This window comes from Meriones unguiculatus, chromosome 4, assembly GCF_030254825.1.
Source record: "Meriones unguiculatus strain TT.TT164.6M chromosome 4, Bangor_MerUng_6.1, whole genome shotgun sequence".
NCBI lineage: Eukaryota > Metazoa > Chordata > Mammalia > Rodentia > Muridae > Meriones > Meriones unguiculatus.
The window spans coordinates 98,854,219-98,875,884 of record NC_083352.1 but is presented as its reverse complement, the minus strand read 5'-3'; the positions used below and the strand labels follow the sequence as shown (position 1 = coordinate 98,875,884).

The window sequence follows — 21,666 nt, the reverse complement described above, 5'->3', positions numbered from 1 at the left end:
AGTTAATGTGTCTACACGTGTGTAGGAGTGTTCACGTGTGTGGGCACACGAGACAGCCTGAGGCTGACGCCAGGAGTCTTCGTTGATTGTTCTCTACCTTACTCACTGAGGTGGGCTCTCTCAACTGAACCCAGAGCTCACTAACACAAGTCTTACTAGAGGGCTTGCTCTGGGATCCAGCTTCAAGGAGCTGGTATCACAGGGGTCTGTCGTGCTTTCACAGGGGTCTGAGTGCTTTACCCACTCATCTCATCAGCCTTGAATTTTTATTATTTATTTTTAATCTCACTACATTTTATTTGTAGCAGGGAAGGGTGCGTGCACGCCACTGCACACATGTGGAGGTCAGAAGACAACACGCCAGGTGTAACGGCTCAAGTGTTGCATGCTTAGCCTGCGGCAGGTGGTGCTGTCTGGGTAGGCTGGAGAGGTGTGGCCTGGCCGGGGTAAGTGAGTCACTGGGGCAGGCTTCCAGAGTCTGAAGACTCAGCGGGTGCTCTTCCTGGGTTACAGAAGGGAGAGTTTAGGTGGACTTGTGGATCCGGAGAGATAAGAGACTGGGCAGCAGGCACAGCTGAGAGCTTCACACCTGAAACTACAAGCCGGAAGCAGAGGAGGGAAGCCACGTAGACACTCACTCGAGGGAGCGCTGATCCACACACTCTCGCACACATGGAGCCCCGTGTAGGCGTCTATTCCACTTGTCACGTAAATACAAACTGCAGGTTGACCTCCTACCTGGCAGGATGGAGAACACTTAAGGTTCGTGACAAAGTATGGGAGGTCATGACCTCAGGATGAACTACTTCCGTGGAGCTGGATGGAAGAGCCCAAGACCCACGCATGCGGCTAGAATTCACAGACACCCCCGACAAGATCAGAAAGCCTGTGCTGTGAGGAAAAGAGGTGCTCCATGGAGTCACCAGCAACAGCAACCAGATTTTATCTTCTTAAACAGATTTGCAAACAACAAGCCAACAGAGCCATAGGAGGGGGACTCCTGGGGGGTGAGGAGGCTACTCAGAATCATAAGCGGAGAAATGTCAAGTAAACCCACAGACAGGGGCTAGAGAGGTGGCTCACGGGTGAAGGAATGCTCTTGCAGGGGACGGGAGATCGGGGTTCAGCACCAACGTGGAGACTCACCTCGACCTGTAACGCCAACTCCAGGCCATCTGATGCTCTCTTCCAGCCCACACGGGCATCTGCACACACGGAGCATGTAAACACACACACACACGCACACACAGTATGAAAATAAGTCTTTAAAAATAAACCCACAGGAGATAGCGTCTCACGCCCACCACACGGGAAATACTAAGCCGTTTGACAATAGCACTGATTAGCAGGAAGCTCTGCCCACAGCTGACGTCAGAGCTAGCTTGCGTGACCACCTTAGAGAGCACCTCAGCCATGGCAGGTAAAGACTCACATCCTCCACCTAGAATTTTCTCTCCTCGGCATACTCTCTCAAGTTGCTGGCAAATGTGTACCCCCGTAAAAAAAAAAAAAAAAAAAAAAAAAAGGCAAAACAAAAGTTGGAAACAGCCTGCATGTCCATCAGTGGGAAAGGAAGAAGTTGATGGTGATATGTTATACGGTGGGGCACCATATAGAAATTAAAATGAATGAACGCTAATTGCACGCTCTGGCATGTAAAACTCTTTTTAAAAAAAAAACATAAAATATATTTAAAAATAAAAGTTGTGGGACGACTCATATGGTGTAGTGCCGTGGATACCAGCCTCGGGCTATGTAAAGCGGTGCCATGTATTATTTATGGTCACATATGTACTGAAAATATTTTTAAAGCATGAAGAACTCTGAGCTCAGGGTGGGGCTGTTTCTGGGGCAGGGAGGCATGAATAGGACTGCGAAGTTTCTACAGACGGAGCCCACTGCTCTTGGTGCTTTACTTCCTAAAAACACAAACAAAACAACTGAGGCAAATAACAGCAAAAGCCCCAAGGCTCCCAAACTGGTCCCACACAGACATTTGCTATCCAGTGCCCTGCTTCTGGAGTCTCCTGGGCGAGCCTCTTTGCCCAGTTTCCTGGTGTAAATATTTCCATTGAGACCACAGCCAAGCTATCAACCTGTAGTCAGTGGCCACAGTGCGCACAGTAGGCTCATGAGAGCTGACGGACCGGCTCTGCCGCATGACCCTGTCATCTCCGCTGCACACCCCTCCCCATCTCCAGCAGTGCCTCCTACATGTCCTGTGAGAGTGGGGTTTTCCCCTGAGGGTCACAGGCATGGAAGCCTCTGGGGGTCTGACCACGAACATGCAGCTTCAGCCGTGGAGCCTGGAATTCTGGGAGAAGAATGGCGCATGATTGCTTCTCTGCTCCCCCCTATTCCAGAGACAGCCACATCTTTCTGTGAGGTGCCAGCCTCGCCCCTTAGACACAACGGTGAAGGTCAGAGTGAACAGATTTGGCCGTATTGGGTGCCTGGTTACCAGGGCTGCCTGCGTCTCTGGCAAAGTGGAGAGTGTTGCCATCAATGACTCTTTCACCGACCTCATGATCTGCACGTTCCAGTATGACTCTACCCAAGTCAAGTTCAACGGCACAGTCAAGGCTGAGAACAGGAAGCTTGTCATCCACAGCAAGCCCATCACCATCTTCCAGGAGCGAGAGCCTGCCAACATCAAATGGGGAGATGCTGGTGCCAGTATGTTGTGGAGTTTACTGGTGTCTTCACCACCATGGAGAAGGCCGGGGCCCGCTTGAAGGGTGTGGCCGAAAGGGTCATCATCGCTGCCCCTTCAGCTAATGCCTCCATGTCTGTGATGGGTGTGAATCACAAGAAGTATGACGACTCACCGAAGACTGTCAGCAATGCTTCCTGCACCACCAACTGCTTAGCCCCCCTGGCCAAGATCATCCATGACAACTTTGGCATCGTGGAAGGTCTCATGACCTCAATAAATGCCATCACTCCTACCCAGAAGACCGTGGATGGCCCCTCTGGGAAGCTGCAGTGTGATGGCTGTGGGGCTGCCCAGAACATCATCCCTGCATCCACTGGTGCTGCCTAAGGCTGTGGGCAAGGTCATCCCAGAGCTGAACGGGAAGCTCACTGGCCTGGCCTTCCATGTTCCTACTCCAACATGTCTGCCGTGGATCTGACATGCCGACTGGAGAAACCGGCCAAGTATGATGATATCAAAAAGGTGGTGAAGCAGGCAGCTGAGGGCTCACTAACAGGCATCCTGGGCTACACTGAGGACCAGGCTGTCTCCTGTGACAGTGACTCCCACTCTTCCTCCTTTGATGCTGGGGCTGGCATTGCACTCAATGACAACTTTGTAAAGCTCATTTCCTGGTATGACAATGACTATGGCTACAGCAACAGGGTGCTAGACCTCATGGTCTACTTGGCCTCCAAGGAGTAAGAAGCCCTGGACCACCCACCCCAGCAAGGACACGAGAGCAAGAGCGAGGCCCTTGGCTGCTGAGGAGTCCCTGTCCCAACTCAGCCCCTGACACTGAGCATCTCCCTCACAGTTTCCATCCCAGACCCCCAGAATAGTGGAAGGGACCCAGGGAACCCTACTTTCCTGAATACCATCAATAAAGCTCACTGCACCCGCCAAAAAAATAAAAAAAAGGCACACAATCAAAGTCCTGCAGATAATGTGGCCACAAGTAAACACCGGTGTCCTGACTCCTGGACTCACTGTTCCCATGCCCAGGCTCTGGAAGCCAGCAGGGACTCCTCCAGTGCTTCTGTACAAACCCTTTCTCACCTCATCATCCAGAGAGACAGCAAGAGTAAGGAGCCGCGGGCAGGACCAGAGAGGCCCACCAGCAATAGGCTCCTTCCTGCATAGGATACCTGAAATTCGACAACCACCCCTACCATGGAAGGGTCATTCCACCCCCTGAACCACTGGTTGAGAACCCCTGGCATAGAGCATGGATGAAAGAAACTACAGACAGCACACGTAATCGGAAAAACATCCCCTGTCCACAGACGGAAAGGGTTAACACTGCTCAAAGGCCCACACTGCCCAAGGGGATCTACAGATTCAATGCACTTGCTACAAAGATTCACAGGAAAAGAACAAACATTCCTAAAACTTGTATGGAACCACAGGGAAGAAAAACACCTACACCAGCTAAACTAATCTTTCGTGAAATAAAACAGCGCTGGGGTGGTGGAGCTCAGCAGTGGAGAGCTCATTTGCCTAGTAAGTATGAACCCCTCTAGAGCCAGCAAGGAGGGTGGTTATTGCATTCCTGACTTCAAATACACTACAAAGCTGTAGTGCCTGAGGCAGCGTGGCCCTGGTGTAAAAATCGACACATTAATTAGCAGAACAGAACGGACAGCCCAGCTATCAACCCACCCATTATTTCTGGACGATTGCTCTCTACAGAGCCCACGAAGCACGCAACGAAAAGCCAGTCTCTTCAGTAGCGATGTTGGGGAAACGCATCATCCGCAAGATGAAGAAGGAAGTTCGATTCTCATCTCGACGCCGACACGGATGAGAGTCAGGTCCAGACAGACGGCAGCTGCAGCGTTAGACCCAAAGGCAGAGAGCGCAGAGGGAAAGGACCATGCCGCCCATGCACACAAAGGTGTCTAGCTGGCAAGCTGAAATTCACAAACAATGAAAGCAAACAGCTGGGTGTGACACGGACACACGTCACCGCCGAGAGAGCAACTGGCAACGAGAGGATGACCAGGAAAAAGCATGGGCAACGCCAGGGAAATCATATGCAAACTACACAAGGAATCCAAGCCAACAGCAAGATAAAAGGAGCCGCGCAAACCCTGAACAGACACCAAGGAAGACACAGGTACGTGGCCAGAGGCCAGAGGTTTCTCCCTCATTAACTGGCAGGGAGACAGATACAAGTCCAAACGCCAAGGCGACGTCAACCCACACTTGTTGGGAGAGCTACTGTCAGCAGCCAATAGAGATCACAGGCGTGGCAATAGCGTGAGCCCTGCACACTGTTGGTAGGACGTAAATTCACGGAGACACCGGGAAAGCAGCATGGAGCTCACAGGCAGTCCGACCAGAATGACTGCATGACCCAGCCATCCCACCGCTGGATGTCCAGGAATTTTAGATTCCTTTTAAAAGCATAGAAACAGGCACACTGAAGAGATAGCTGTCCCCAGGCAGCGCCCTCCACAACAGCCAAGATGCAGAAGCAGCACATGTGTCCATCAGTGGATACATCAGAGAAAACATGGCACAGCTACACTGTGGAATACTATACAGCCCTAAAATAGGGCAGAGTCCTGCCATTTACAACCACACAGATGATCCTCGATGGTGCTTTGTTAAATGAGATAAGCCACACAGAGAAGCACAAACAGCACAGGATCTCACCAGCTGGTAAAACGAAAGATTGAGCTGAGAAATGCTGACAGCATGAAGCCGTGATTGAGACAATAATAATCTTGGGACATATCAAAATTGCTTAAAGAATTACCTTGTATTACACATGCTTTCGTGGCCAATCCACAATATGTGAGGGGCTGGATCTGTTAATGCACAGGACATCACTCTACACCAGAAATGCACACATTCCCCAAATGTGCTCAACCAGAAACTGTCAGTCAAAAACAAAAGCACAGGTATTGTCTGTTGAAGCAATTTCTAAACCCTTGAGCACATCCTACTGTCAAGAAAACCGAACCAGTAAACTGAGTTCAGGAACAGACATGTGCACAGCCAGGAGAGCAGCAGCCAGGGTCTCACTGAGCACCACCTGTGGCAGGCCACACGCTAAGCTCCTCTGAGCCCCTCCCTTAAGCCTCATATCAGTCAAGCGAGGCACAGGCTCTTCCACCCATTTTTTCAGAGGAGAAAAGTGAGGCCTTCACAGAACAGGTTGGACTCACTGACCTAGTGGCAAAAGCAGGATTCAAGAGCAACAGATCCCAGTCAGTGCCCTGAGCCTTTCCCACAGAGTGACCTGCTCCCCAGACTCACAGCTGTGACAACTCTAGAGCGGAACCCAGATGCAGAGGAGCAAGTGGAGGCTTCCAGGAAGAGGTGAACTGGAGACACTTGCATGCCATGGTATGAGGTTACGTGACTTCTCATGCTGTGACCAACAGGAGAAAGGTGGGGCAAGGGCCGTGTTAGCCTTGGAGCATGCACATTTGGGTCCTGTTTCTCAGAGACCAAGACCTTTTTTTTTGGGGGGGGGGAGGGTTGGTTTGGTTTTTGGTTTTCCAGACAAGGTTTCTCTGTGTGGCCTGCCTCTGCCTCCAGAGTGCTAAGATTAAAGGCAGGCACCGCCACTGTCCAGCTTAGATCTTAACTTCTTCCCAGCTCTGTACCCCTGGACAATTATTTACCTCTCTGTGCCTCAGCTTCCCCAGCTCTAAAAAGAGGTTCACGGAGGTAAGTAGTTCAAACTGGTGCAAAGGCTGAGGCACACAACAATCATGAGCACTGAGTGCACTCATGGAGTGCTCAGAAAACATCAGCTCCTTCTGTGATTTTTTTTTTTTTTTACAGTATCATCAAAGTTCAGACGCCATGTGTGAACAGTTCTGACTGTTGGTCTGCTGACATCATTTATTCTTAAAATCACTGAGTAAGAAGTTGGGATCGTGGGATTTCAGTGTCTCAGCATCACCCAACTCATCAAATAACAAGTCCTGGAGTGGCTGTGTCCTCGCTGGTCACTGTTCTCTGTTTTGAAGCAGAGCCCTGGCTCTGGGTCTCTGGGACTGGGATCATGATGACATGGGTGAAGCACCAAGCGCCACAAGTCAGATTTTCTGGCAGAACAAGAGAGCCTGTATCCATTTCCCACCAGCCCCCAAAGCCAGAACAATTAAGCCTAGACACTTGGGACTTTTTGTGAAGAATTAATGCCGCCGTGGATGCACGGGGGTGGATGTGCTCATCATTCATGAAGTTTCAGCCACTTTAAGTGGGAAGTTGGCCGAGTCGAGGGGAAGCTGTGAAGGTAAACACTGGCAGAAGCCATCGGGAGGCTCTGCCCTATCCCTGGGAACTGACTACATTCCATTAAACAGCATAAAATAAGTCCTGTGATAACGACCCTCAGACACCAGCACAGCCGCAGCGGGGCCACGTTAAATTACCCTGAAAGCGCCCGTTAGAGTTTTGCTCACTGGCTTGGAAAGCTGGCACTCCCTTAGACGACAGCGGCAGACACACTGTGCTGTCCCAGCCTGTGAGGAGCACACCAACGGGATGTCAGCTGCTCTTATCGGAGGGCCAGAGGAGGCTGAGGCACGAGGTGAGCCTTGCTGCTCCTGGAGAGTGCTGCAAGGTGTCCGGAGAGGAAATTGTAGGGCTGCGGTGGCAGTGATCAAAGCGGCCTGCTGCCCCATTGAAGAGAGCCATGGAGGCCCTCAGCAGGAGCCCACTGCTTCAGAAACAGATGTGCCAGGCTGGGCAGGGACCAGCAGCAGCGGAGGCAGTGGTGGGGAAAGCAGAGGGGGATGGGGAAGGCAGCAGCGGTGGGTGGGGGGAGCGATTGAGGGATCAGCAGGGGCTGCAGGCCGCAGCAGTGAGGGGAGCAGCAGGTGCAGCTGTGGGGCAGCAGCAGGGGGAGCCCCAAGCCATCCCAATGCTCCCCAAGCTGTGGGACCCACTGCTTCCACACCCCCACACCCCCACACCCCCAGCAGCGGCAAATCCAAGCTGCCCAGACCTATGGCTCCACAGAGCTCTTGGTGTGTGTCGGGAAGGAGCAGGGGGCCGCCACACACCAAGAGCTCTGTGGAGCCCTTGAGCAGCAGGACACCAAAACTTCAAGTAGCGAGCTGCCAGCCCCCGAGGCACCAGGAAAGGGCGCTGTCCATCCTGTTGAGCTTCCTGCTCAACATGGGCAGTGTGCTCCATGTTCCAAGCCTCTGTGAGCTGTCACCCATGCTGGGGTGCAACTTGTCTTTGAGGCAGGGTCTCTCACTAGCCTGGGCCTCTCTTGCTAGTCTGGCCTACCAGCAAACTACAGGGAGCCTGCGGCACTAGAGTTACAGGCATCTGGCACCCACCGAGCTGCTTGGATGGGTGCTGGCACTTGAACTCAGGCCCTCATGATTACAAGGCAAGCACACACTGAGCCTCGACCCCAGCCCAGATCACCATAACTCTGTGTGAATCTCTCTCCCCAGATGTGAGAGGAGAAAATAAACAGAACTCTGTCCCTGTAGAGCTTGGATGTGTGACAAGTGTTGAAAGAGCTCAGAGGATGTCTAAGAGGCATCAGGGAAGGGTGTCCCGAGAGGGTCAGAGAGGTGTGTCTGGGGAGAAAACTGACCTGGGACAAATAGTGGGAAGGAGCACTGGAAGGCAAGGCTCAGGTAGAGTGAAGCACAGCAGCCCCGAGTGGCCAGATCAGAATGGAAGGAAGCACGATTTTATACACTGGATCAGGGGACATGATCTAGTGGATCATTTTATACACTGGACATGAGGGGCCAGCAGCACTGTTGCGCCATGGTCTCTGGTACAGTCAGAACTGTAAAGAGAGAATACATCCTACTTGCAGCTCAGCAGCGCCTCCTGCCCTGAGTGGACAGACTTGAGGAGGGTGAGTTAGACTCTCTTTAGAAGGACGGGGATGGCCAGGCTCTAGTTTCGGGTGGATTTACATACAGAGACCACATGATGCTGGGGTCTAAAGAGAGAGATGAGAAGACAAAAGAAGCACGCCCCTGTGGCTGCCATGGAGGCATTCCCTTCCACTGTGAGGCATCATGTCGGAGTGCCTCCCTGACTGCCTGGCACGAAGGGCGCACCAGCTCCCAGGGCTCTTCTTATCCAATGCCCACTCTGATACCCCTCTGACAGTTTCCTCAGATCTGCAGAAACAAGTTACGGAGAGTCAGCCCGTACTTGCCAGAGCACCGTCTCGAGTCCACACACTGAGTTAATCCTCCGTTGCCCAGCCTCACTTGACTTGAGAAAAACTAAAGAGAAAGAGTGACCTTATGTAGACTTCCCTTTCACATGACCAAATTGGCCCTTGGGACACTGAGCAGCATCCCTGAGCCCAGCAGAACAGGGAACCAAAGCCACATGCCCTGAAGGACAGGAAGTCATCCAGCAACCAGGGCCAAAAGGGCTCAGCCAGGCAGTGTCTGGGGAGGTGCTCACAGATCACTGCTGTGGGAGCCATTGTGGTTACTGCTTCTGTTATTGAGAATGATGCAAGCATTTTATTCCAAGGTGTGTGTGTGTGTGTGTGTGTGTGTGTGTGTGTGTGTGTGTGCCTATGTTCCCAGTACCCGTTCCAATCTCTCTAACTGCCAAACATGACTGATGCCATTCATCCTCATGTTAGTGCCGCTTTGCGTGTTCTGTTCCCTCTATTTCCAACATACTTCCATCCTTCAATCTCTTACAAATTCTTGTTTACATCTCAGGATTTGGTCTGGAGAAGGGCCTCCCTGTGAGAGCCCACAGCCCAATGGGTCCTGGAGTCATGGAGCCTGGCAGCTGCCCACAACCACATCTGGAAGCCCACAGAGGCACCGAGTGTAACAGCTGGAGGTCTCCCAGGCAAGGGTGCTCCAGGAGGAAGCACAGACACCTCATGGAGACTGCACGCCTTCTCTTTGGTTTCATTGTCCAGTAAGGCTGGACCCAGGGGCCTGCTTCTAAGGGTCAGTAAAGGCCCAGGAGACAGACGTTGCCACCACATTGGGTCAGCAGCACAGAGCCAGTCCTGATGAATCTCTCCTACTGGATCAAAAAAAAATAAAATAAAATCATCTTACCAGGAAGAATCCTGGGTGCTTGGATCATAATAAAGAGCCTTGAAGGCTGTGGAGCAGGGTCTCTTTTTAAGAACAGCCTTTTTAGGGGTTCTTATGACTTCCCAGGCTGCATGGAGTGCTTTATACCAGTGGTTCTCAATCTGTGGGTCATAACGTGCTCAGGGATCAAATGACCCCCTCAGAGGGGTTGCCTAAGCCCAAGGGAAAAACTATGGTTCAGAATAGTAGAAAAATTACTGTTATGAAGGCGCAACAAAAATAATTTTATGGCTGGGGGGGAGGGTCACCACAACACGAGGAACTGTATTAAAGGGCTGAGAACCATTGCTTTATAAGCTGAATTTGATCTCCCAGCCTGAGCATTAGTCTCTAACCCCCACACATCCACCCCACAGCGCTCGCTGAGCAGTGGCACCCCTTGCAGTCATTTCCTGGAGTGACTCAAAGGTGCTCTGAGGTCCACACAGACGTGATGGAGAGACGAGCCTGCACCACCACCCTCCTGCCTTGAAATAACTCGACAACCTTCCAACAGAGAATGCCGATGACCCTTCGCTGGTGAGGGGGCATGGGGCGGAGAGGTGAGGAAGGAAATCTGCAGCTAACAAGCGACAGAACCAGGGTTCAAAACCCTGGACTGAATTCCTACCCTAAGGGGGTGGAGGCTGAGACAGGGACACAGTTTGCCCGGTCAAGGTCATGAACACTATAGATGTCAGAGCTCAAAAGACAGCCTGCTCTGGTCCCCTGTCTCCTCAGAGCCTCTTCTAGTCTAAGGTCTCTCATCTCCCTGGATCCTCCTCTAGCCTGGGCTCCTCCACCTCCTGGGGTCCTCCTCCTGCCACGTGGAAGCCCAGCTTCCCTTTGCGGCCACCGGCAGCGTAGAAGAGGTGAGAATATCCCAGGCAGGTTTTCCTGGCCTTGCTGGGTACGGATTTTCCAGGCCTGCCACCTTTCAAATACTCCGTCAGCCATCATCAGCTAGAACCCGCACCTTGCTAATAAATCGAGAGTGTCGCGTCTCCCAAACCACATTATTACTGCTTATAATTTTGATCCTTCATTTGCATACGAAAATTAGTCCTGTGACATGCGTGAATTTTATTTTATTCTTGAACTAATTATAAACAAGAATGCCACGTTATTTACATAACTAATTACTGTTCCTTCTGCTCTTGGTTTTAAAACCAGGGCCGTCCTGCGGCGGTTAACCGTTCAGATGAAAACCTACGTTAAAGTTTAGAAACTTACCCCATTTGCATCTAGTACAAATCCCTCTGAATGGGAGATGATCTGCTCCATTTTAATAGAGCTAAATTAGGTTGATCTTAATTTATAGTTAATTTGAATAAATAATTCCTATCTACCTGAGTCTGTTTTTCAACAGCTCTTTGGAAATGTTTATTAACCCATAAATCTGCTGCCTTCCTTCAGGGGGATTTTAAGGGTCCTTTAAACTCAGGGCATATGGTGTGGAGGGGGGAAGAGCTCTGGAAAATCAGTTGGGGGATCCAGGTATAAGGTCCAACTGTGTAAGTCATGTGCTGGATGCCTCTGGGTAAATGCATGCTCTTCTCTGAACCCTTCTCCTCTTGATCATTTAAAGGTTAATAGTTGGGAACACGGCTCGGTGCCCACCTGGCACACATGAAGTCCTGCATCCTATGCCCGGCCCTGCAGAAAACCAAGCATGGTAGTGCCTTCCTGAGATCCCATTACCCAGGAGGTAGAGCACATGGAGGTCCTTCTTAGCTACATGGACATGTCCAGGCCAGTATACACACATCATACTGGACTCCACACGACCCTGTCTCAAACAGCAGAAGGCTGAGCTGAATTGGGTGAGCAGCCTTATCTTCCACCATCTAATATTCTGAGTGTGTGAGCATCTGTTTTCTCCCCATCCAAATTCATTCTTTATTTTTAAAATCTGGTTCTTTTTATGGTTGGGATCATAAGCCAACTTGCCCTGATCCACAGGAAACTGGTTCAGTTTCTCGGCCATGATATAAGAAGCCAGCGGAAGTGTGGGCAGAGGCGGTGATGTGGGGGTTGGGGACACCCTGCTGACAGGAGGGCTGGGCAGCATTTGGGCAGACTGCACTGTGAGTCAGCAGAGATTCCCACCGGGGATCAGACCGTGAGGACAGGAGCCGTGGTGGCTGTGTCTACAGGACCCACTTCAGAGTCTCAAGGACTCAGATTTGCTCACCTGAGGAGCATGTGACCATGACTCGGCCTCTCTGATACTCTGTTCACTTCCTGGGACTCAGCTCTGCACAGTAAATGAGGAGGGATGTGGAAACAGCCTGGGACACAGCCTAGGTCTGACGCTGAGTCCTGCCTTCCTGCTCACAGGCTGACTCTGAGGGTGAGGAAGGCAGGTAGGATGTAAACTGCTATGTGCTGGGTGCAGCTTCTGACCTCCTGCTGAGCTTCTTCTGAGAACCATGGGTGTCTCCTTTTGCTGTAGTAATTACAGCAAATGTAATGACTTTTTTGAATGATACCTAATTTCTGCCATTGCTACCTCCCTGCGTCCCACAGAGGCTGGGAGGGACTTCGTCTCCCTCATATCACTAAATGTGGTGGTCCTCAGCACTGGATGGTGTGAGGCCGACTCGTTTGTGCTACTGTGGTCAGCAGCTCTGTGGACAACAGACACTCCCTTTGTCTGGCCTTGTTATCTGCTTACGATTCAGACCTGGGCTAGAATGAGAGGAACCTCAGCTGCAGCAGGCAGAGGCTCTGCATGAGAAAGCAGGACCTTTCCAGTCCTCAGACACAGGTGGGACTGAGGCCAAAAGCTAAGCCCAGCACAGCAGCCTGGAGCCGCCAGTGAGAGTGGTGGGTAGGAGGGGCCTTGTGTCTCTGTCCATGGTGCTGGAGACTTGAAAAAACGGGGAGGATGTGGGGAAGTCCACTGTTTTGACATGGTTTTCACATAAACTGCAGTTAGCAAGAAAGAAAAATATTTTTCTCTGGTGTTCCAATCTCTCTCTCTCTCTCTCTCTCTCTAACACACACACACACACACACGCATCCTACAGCTTTGCAAAGGCCAAACTCCTGTGCTGAAATGCTCTTCCTGTCCGGGACTCAGGCGGCAGAGCACACCCAGGATGTCAGGCTCACTAACTGAGCAGCCACACTCCCTTCCCCAACTGATCTACATGACAGCCACTACTGCCATCCCCAGCTAGGAAGTGTACAATAGCTGGGTTTAAGTCCTGCACATGTTCTCATGCTGTGTGCAACTAAGAAAACACTTTCCCACTCTGCAACTCAGGAACTTCCACTCCATAGCATGGAGCCTGGAACCGCCCCTCTGAGGTGCTGCGGCCATTTTTCTTCACAAGGGTTGGAAAGGCCTGTCTGCACTCTGAGACGTGAGAGTCTCAGAACAGGATATTCTTCCTCAGCCTGAGAGAAGAGCTGGTCACCCAGCCCCGAATTCCCTGCTTTCTCTCTCACTCCCCACCGCAAACCAAAGACTATCTCCTCCTGAAATGTGTAAATGAGGACAGGAAATAGCACATTCAAAGTCACACCTGGGAGTAGGGGTGTGGACTGATGGGTAGCATACACAAAGCCCTGGGATCCATTGCCAGCACAGACATAAACTGGTCATGGTGGCCAATACCTGTCATCTCTGGGAAAGGATGGTACAGGAGGATCAGAAGTTCAAGGTCCTCTTCAACAACAGAGTGAGTCTGAGTCAACCTGGAAGACATAAGCCCCATCTTTTAAGGAAATAATCACCAGGTGGACTTACAGCCCTTTCAGTCCAAATAACCTACATCAAATCCCCCCTTGGGCCTCATTTGAACACACAGTCTGCCCCATTTAGTCACATTGATTGGAGGTAGACACACACTCAGACTCCCCCGGACCCTCTGAAGTGGTTTTATTAAGACATCTGGACAGCAGCTTCTTCCCAAAGTCTGTGCCAACCATCTCTTTTCTTTCTCTTTGTGGAATGCAGGTAATGCCAAGCTTCCGTCCGCACAGAGATTAAAGAACGATTGTTGTGAGTAAGCCGACAGCTGTGAGACTCCGGCCTCCGAGAGCCAAGATGTCAGCACTTAGAACAGTGAGACTCGCCCAGGACTCATGCTGGAGGTCGTTGAGGGATGGGCGGAATCCCTCCTGGCTGGAACTCCTGTAATAGTTAGCCTGGCATCTCTGTTAGCCAAATGCCTGTGGTGGTTTGAGTGAGAATGATCCCCGAGGCTCATACATTTGAATGCTTGGTCCCCAGTTGATGGACTGTTGGGAAAGATTAGGAAGTATGCCTTGTCGAAGGGGTGTGTCACTGGGGTGGACGTTGGGGTTTCAAAAGCCCAGAAAGACAAGACCCAGCCTCTCTCTCTCTCTCTCTCTCTCTCTCTCTCTCTCCTCTCTCTCTCTTGTTCTTGCTCTCTCTCTTGCTCACTCACTCACTCTTCCTCTCTCTATCCCCCTCACTCTCTCTTTCTCATGTGCTCTTGCTCTCTAGATCTCTCTCTGCCTTCTGCTTATGGATCAGATGTAAAATCTCAGCGACTGCTCTAGTGCCATGCCTGCCTGCCTGCTGCCAGGTCCTACCTGCTAATGTTCCCACCACCTTCAGAATGTTGCCGGGATCCGGGGACTGAGTTCAAAACTTGAGCCTGAGGGGGAATACTTCAAATTCAAACCTTAACACTCCTGATAAGAAAAGAGAAAGTCAAGACTGGGCAGTTGTGGCACACACCTTTGATCCCAGCCCTCGGGAGGCAGAGGCAGGTGAATCTCTGTGAGTTCAAGGCCAGCCTGGTATATAGAGTGAGTTGCAGGACAGCCAGAGCTGGTATACAGAGAAACCCTGTCTTGAAAAACACAAAAAAAGAAAGCAAAAGGAAAGAAAAACTCACCTGAATTGCATCCGTTTCAGCCCAGCCAAAGAAAAGCCTTAAAAGGGTATTAAGTCTCAGAGCTGGAAGGGACTGAGAGAACCTCAGGGAAGGCCACCCTCCACCCCCCTGAGCTGGCAGCTCTGGCCAGAAAAAGTTTGCTTTAGCAGAACAAGATCCAAATCCCCAACGCCTGTGTTTGCCTCCCTGCTTCTTTCTGTAGACCAGTGGTTCTCAACTGTGGGTCATGACCCCTTTGGGGGGGTCGAATGACTCCTTCACGGACCATTGGAAAACACAAATATTTGTGTTATAATTCATAACAGTAGCCACATCACAGTTATGAAGTAGCAACACAATAGTTTTATGGTTGGGGGTCACCACAACATGAGGAGCTGTATTAAAGGGTTTGCAGGGTTGGGAAGGTTGAGAACCCCTTCTCTAGACCCTCACTGGGTCCACAGTCAGTGAAACGGTGCACTCAGGCAACTCCTGGGCTCTGGAGACAGGAGAGTAGCAGAAACCGTCCCTGGCTTCCTAGCTCAAGCTGATGTCTCTCACACTGCTTCTTTTAGGGTCAGAATGTCACCATTTGTTAGTTTCTTCAGTTGCCTCTTTCACAGATACAACTCCAACAGTCCAGGAGATGCCTGGAGGTGGAACAGTGTCCCACTTCTCCTGGGACCACCCCGAACTCACATATCTTCACCTCGGTCACCCAGGAAAGCCAATGAGGTAGGAGACGGGGTTTTGAGTGCCCCCAACACAGTAATGGTAAGTGTGAGTGGCGACCGCACAGCAGGTGTGAATACCACACAATCACACTGCACCCCATGAGCATGGACAGTTATTGAGTGTCAATTAAACACACGTGAAAAGGATGCGGGGTGGTGGCTCAGCACTTGCCCTGTGAGCCTCAGTCCTGAGCTCAGTCCCCAGAACTCCGATGAAACAGCCAGGCCTGGTGTATACATCAGCACCAGCCCACGTGGAGCATTGGCCAGGCATGGCCTATGGGGTCCTCTCTTCATGTCATGGTGTTTCAGAAGGTCAGGAGCAGGGGGTGGAGACAGCCAAGTGGTGTTTTAGGACATGGTGGGAGGAGCATTCTGGGGAAGAGAGAGACCAGGATGCTACTACTATAGACCAAGCCCTCATGCACCCATTGGTTACCTCCCATCCCTACCGTGTGGGTGGCCCCCGTTTACAACGAGAAAAGGCTGAGGCTCCTGGCTCTGTGGCTCTGCTGCTGTGGGACTAGGGTAGAGCATATGGTGGACTGACGCAAAGCAAAGCCGTCCACCTCATAGTAGCCGCCAACACGAGCAGACAGAAAGCACTGATGTCCCCAAGCCCTTCAGAGACCTTCCGCTAGCCCCACTGCCTTCCAGGAGTGGAGAGTCCTCCAAAGACAAAGCACAGCACTCTCGCTTGTCCTCATCCCTCTGCTTCACAGATGCTCAGGTTGTCAGGAAAAAGTGCACAGACAGAGGGGAAGCCTGTCCATGGTGGCAGGACAAAGACAGAGCAGAGACACTAGAGAGCTGGTGTCTGTTTGCTCTCTCTCTCTCTCCCCCTTAGCCTCAGGTCTCTCATTTTAAAGCCTGCACACAAACAAGACTTTGGAAGGCTCCCTTCAGCAAAGACTCTGCGTGCTGTTTCCATTCTCTACAGAAAGAGCATCCTAGAAGATGATGGCTCACCCATGACTGGAGCATGCCCGTTAACGATTATTTATTTCCTGTTATGGGGACAATTGTTTTTCAGACCTTATTAAGTGTTTATAAAAGAAACGGTGTGTTTGGAGTGAGGAGAACATTTACAGAGCAGAAAACTGAGGCTGGAGACTTGCCCAGGTCACCAAAGTGTCATAAGGAAGCCAGCTGTGTGGTGTGTGGTGTGCGGCAGACTCTGTGCTTCTGTGTGAGGGACACACAGCAACACTGAGGTACAGCATCGTCTCACGCAGTCAAGTCACTATAACCAAGTGCCTGACACTGGGTAAGACATAGTGTTGGTGGCTAGAGGGTCCAAACAGCACGGTGCTGTGTTCTGGCTGCAGCTCAGCATGGCAGATGGTGTCACATGTGCCTGGCTATGATCTCAGGATAGCAGATGGTGTCCTGTGTGCTACACACACACACACACACACACACACACACACACACACACACACACACCAGAGAGAGAGAGAAAGAGAAAGGGGGAAAAGACAGAGAAAGAGAAAAGGTGAAAAGAGAGAGAGAAAGGGTGAAAAGAGAGAGGAGAGAGAGAATGAAGAAAGAGGCCAGGCTTGCTCTTGAGAATGAATCCACTTCTGTGAGTCCCAAACCACTTCCCAAGGCCAGCATTAGTCCCTTCCCAGGGCACCTGTGATGATCATCTCCAACTAGTTATCCTACTAGTTACAGCTCAGGGCTTCCATCTCCACAGGAAGTCACACTGTGAGACCTGCGGTTGGGACACTGACATGTGAAAAGGACATTATGAAGACCCTGGTTGATCCTGGTTCCCTCGTGGCCTTGTGTCTTCTATCTCTCTCTTCCCGTCTGCATCCCCAGCAGTCCACTCTGATGCAAAGGCACTGTCTGGTGTTGCCTTACATCTGAGTCGGCTTGGACCCTGGGACAGCCAGGGAATCAGGAGGAAGCCTTGTCCCTTCCAGAGGAGGGGGGAAGATTTCATCCAGCCAGAAACTAGTAGGACACATGCAATGTGACACCTCCAATTACGGTGGCCTCAGGACAAATTCTCACCGCAGCAGTGGCTCACACGAGTCCATATAAGAGAATGTGGTCACTGAGTCCAGGTGCCCCAAAGGTCAAGGGAAATCACCCCACCACCCAGCAGAGGAGGCTGATGCCCACTGGTCAGACACCTTCCGTTACGGTGACAGTGTCCTAACATGTGCCAGCCGAAAGGACAGAAAAGGAGAAAGGGGTCAGGGTCCAGCACCGTTAGTAGGAAGCAGGATGAGCCAGACAGGTGCTCCGTGGGGAACTGAAAGAAGGGTGGAAATGCTCCAGAAGATAAGGGCTGACGGAGAGAAGAGGAAGTTATTCCCTATGTGGTCATGTATACGTGACATGACTTCCTATGACTCAGTTTCCTTACATGTATGAAGAAGGTATTGACATCGGTGAGCACATGCCATTGTTGCCAAACCAGTAACTCATATGAAGTGTGGGAATCTGGCCTGGAACACAGTACATGCTCAATAAATACAACACATTTTGTTGATGTATTAATGATGGCAAAGACAGCCCTGGAAGGCTGACTGAGAGCACCCACATTCCCAGGTGCTCTCCTGAACGGTGGAACTGGGCTTTGAACGTGATCCCTGTGTGTTCCCGGCTCAGTGTGCTTAAGGAGGCCTGGAGGTGGCGGTCCCACCCAAGCTCAGCCAGCCGAGATCTTCATGTAGGAAGGCAGTCAGCCTGCCTGCACATCATCCCGGCACTCGGCAACCCTCCCAAGTTTGCTTCTCCATCTATCTCTGCAAGCGCACTTTCCGCTCGTGTGAATGAAACCCGCTAAGTGGCATGGTGGCTGCTCTAATTATAGGCTCCTCAGCCTGAGCCAAGAGGAAGTCAGTTAATGTACACTTGAGTGGATTTCAAATCAGATTTTGTGAGTCCCCAGCAGGAGGAAAGCGGGCCAAGTTCTCCAGAACAGTGTGGCGGGAAGAGCTGGCACCCAGAGACTTCCCGGCTCCTGGCTGCCAGAGCAGGTGCCACGGCTCCTCAGGCTGTGCAGCAACCCCCGGCTGTGCCTTTCTCCTGGTCCCAGCCTTTTCCAGGAGCTGGGAGGATGGAGGAAGGGGAAAGCCACTGGAGGTGCGGGCAATCCCCTGGAAGCTCCAGCAGCTGCTGCGGGACCTGGCCCAGCCTCCCCCGCCCCAACCCCTTCCACAGTTTCTGAGTTCCACCAAAAATCCCTCAGGGGACCCAAGGTTGGCTACATGAGAGGGGCGCCACAGCGCTGATCCCACAGGCACCCAACAGCCTACTCTGCCGCGTTGTGAGGCTCTGAAAAGATGTGGGTGTGGCTCAGGGAGCCAACCAGAAGCAAACCATTTCCACTACCCTTGTCCTCCAGTGGGAGGGGACAGACAGGCCAGTCTTTATACACTGAGCCACCCCGATGGCCCCAGGTATTTGTTTTTAAATACTGTGGGATTCAGTCAAAGCCAATCCAAGAACACTGATGACAAACATTTTACAGTACCGGGGGTTTTCAGGATGTCCTCTGTTCCATGGTTCCTGTCGGTAATTGTAAACACAGTAACACAGAAGTAGTGAATGCAACCTCTGACAGCCTGAGCATTCCATGCACTGAAAACCGGCTGAGAAAACGGGAAGCCCTGAGGCCTGACCCTAAGACAGTCCCCCTTCAGCTAATGAGAGGGGCCGAGCAGAGCCGCAGACGCCTTTCTGGCTCCACACTGGCGCCCACCTGCCAGCTGCCTTCTGACAGCCAGGTATACTCCCCCAAAAGGAATGCCCTGGCTGTGACCAGAGACTCTTGGGGCAGATAGGGCATCCCCAGCCATGACCCAAGCTTCCCAGATGTGCACTGGCCAGGAAGAATGAAAGCAACGGTGCAGCATGACGTTATCCAGGGTGTTGTGTGACAAGACCTTTCCTGGGGAGACACAACATGAACATCCCTTCACCCCAGATAAGGATGCCAACAGACCAAAGCAGGGCCACCGCCAAAGTCAGACTTGGTATACAAGGAGTTTGATTGGGGTTACTTACAGGAGCATGGGCGAGGGGTTACTTACAAGATCAAAGTCTGCAGCCCCAGCATGGCTGACGGCTCACTGATGTGGGGCCTGGAGCACACTGCACAGCCTACAGGCAGCTCAACAGGTTAGAGCATCTTTTTCAGGCACTTTGGTTGGTCTAAACCTCTTCGAGGTCTCATGGCTGGTCTCTGCTTCTTGCAGGCAGCTGGCCTGGTCTCTCAGTCTCTTTTGCAGCTTGGTTCTGTTCTTCTGAGGTGGACTGTCAGCCTTTATTGCTTACTCTGGCAGGGAGGGAGGGGCCTTGTGAATCTGGTCGGCTTCAGGGAGTTTCTGGAGCTGTTTTGGGTTTGTTGCTTACCTGCTTGAGGAACTTCCTACAGGATGGAATATTTTAACTGTTATACCACACTGGCAGCAGTCAGAGTTGCCAAGATGTAAGCCTCCTGTCTTCCCATCTTTGTTCTCCTACTCCACAGTGCTGCTGCAACCTTGGGGTGGGATGGAGCCCGGGGCCAAAAACCTAGGCCCTGGATGGCTTTTGCTTTCCTTTCCCCATGGTGAAGAACCCTCTCTTGATTGGTCTCTACCATATACTTCATTTGCATACATGCACTCAGCCAATCAGAACCCAGTTCAACCTATATAAGGCCAAACTTCTGGCATGACACAGACCAGGTACCCAGAGCCCAGAGCCCATGTCTGTGTGACAAAGGGGTTGTGATCATGAGACTGAGGATGTCAAGGTGGGAGTGATACAGGTTTTAACTCTGGCCTGCAATAAACCATCCACTCAATCAATAGGGGGCTACAAGCTAAGGAATGTGAAAAGCTTCTAGAAGCTGGGAGAAGCCAAGAAGCAGACTTTGCCCTCCAAGCCTCCAAAAGTAGTGCCGATCTGAGGACACCCAGATTTTAGGGCTCCTGACCTGAGAATTGGCCCCAAAGAACAGCGTTGTTGGAGGTGTGTGTTCAAAAGTTTACTGAGGACTCAGGATGAAGGAACCCTGCAGCCTGCAGTAGCTGCTCAGCTGCCCCCACACACACACACACACTGTGGAATGAGGGGAAAGGTCACAGTAGCAGGGTTGGAGCTGCCCACCCTGAGGACCTTCCATCCCATGCTTTTCCTCTCCCAGGCTCTTGGCTTATTGGCTGAAGTCAACACCAGTCAAAGGGCATGAGGCAGCTGCGGTGGTCCTGGCAGGGCCGCCTGAGGCTGTGAGGGGCGAGGCAGTCTGCCCAGATCATGGGGTGTGTCCCTAAGAGACCCACATTCCTGCCTGCAGCCACCAGCTCCCTCTGCCCACAAGTTAAGTCACTTTCCAGGGCACCCTCCTATCTCTCAGTACCCCGTCCTGACCCAACCCTGTTCCAAGCCATCCCCGCCTTTGAGAACAGCATCTGCCGGGGCAGCCTGACACGGCTTCACAACCCTGAGGCCTCTTCGCTTCTGAACCCCAGCCTGGGTGGACGTCCATCCAGTAGGGGCGTGAGGCAGGCAGGTCACAGAGTGCTGTCCATTCATGCGACAGATTACCACATTCTCACGATGGCCCCAAAGGCGGAGAGAACCTCATGGAGCCTGCTGTGAGGGGCCACTCCTAAACCGTCCCCCGTGTGGGAGCCACTTGACAGAGAATGCATCCTGTCCATGCCCTCAGCTTCCAGTGCCCAGCAGAACGACCCCTGGTGAAATGTCAAATGAACAAGTGAATGAAGGAATTAATGAGTGAGTGAATTCATGGGTGAGTGAGTGTCTGAACAAATGATAAGGTGAATGAATGAATGACAAAGAATAAATAAGGGGTGGGTGAATGAATCAATGAGGGAATGGCTTAATGAATGAGTGAATGCATGAGTAAATGAACATTGAAATGGAGCATGCGTGTAGCCTGCTGGGACCCTCCAGTCTTGACATGGGCCAGGAAACAAGGTACAGGGTGACCTCCAAGGAAGCCTGGGCCAAGGTCACGGCAGGCAGGGACTAACAATGAGCCTCGTGGCCTGAGACAGCGGCAGCAGGTGGGGGCTGCAGCCCAGCTCATTGGAAATGCAGAGAGAATCCACCGCCTGCGCTGGCACCCGGGAAAAGACAAGAAAAATGAAGCCGCTGCAATCTCATTTTCTGAGGCCTGCAAGTCAGCCAGGAAATGGCTATTATTCCATCGCACTGTCGGTATTAAGTTATTTCCCGCACTAAATACGGGAACGTTCATGAATATCTATTGAGTCCCAGGTACAGACCCCTCCCGGCTCGGAGGCTGCCGATCTGCCTTGACTCCTGCAACAACACCCCTCAATCTC

General features: G+C 51.7%; 1 pseudogene; it reads left to right on the top strand.

The window, feature by feature from the left end:
• The first annotated feature begins 2,510 nt into the window (after positions 1–2,510).
• LOC110554337 (glyceraldehyde-3-phosphate dehydrogenase-like) lies at positions 2,511–3,400 on the top strand (annotated as a pseudogene).
• Positions 3,401–21,666: the final 18,266 nt, after the last annotated feature.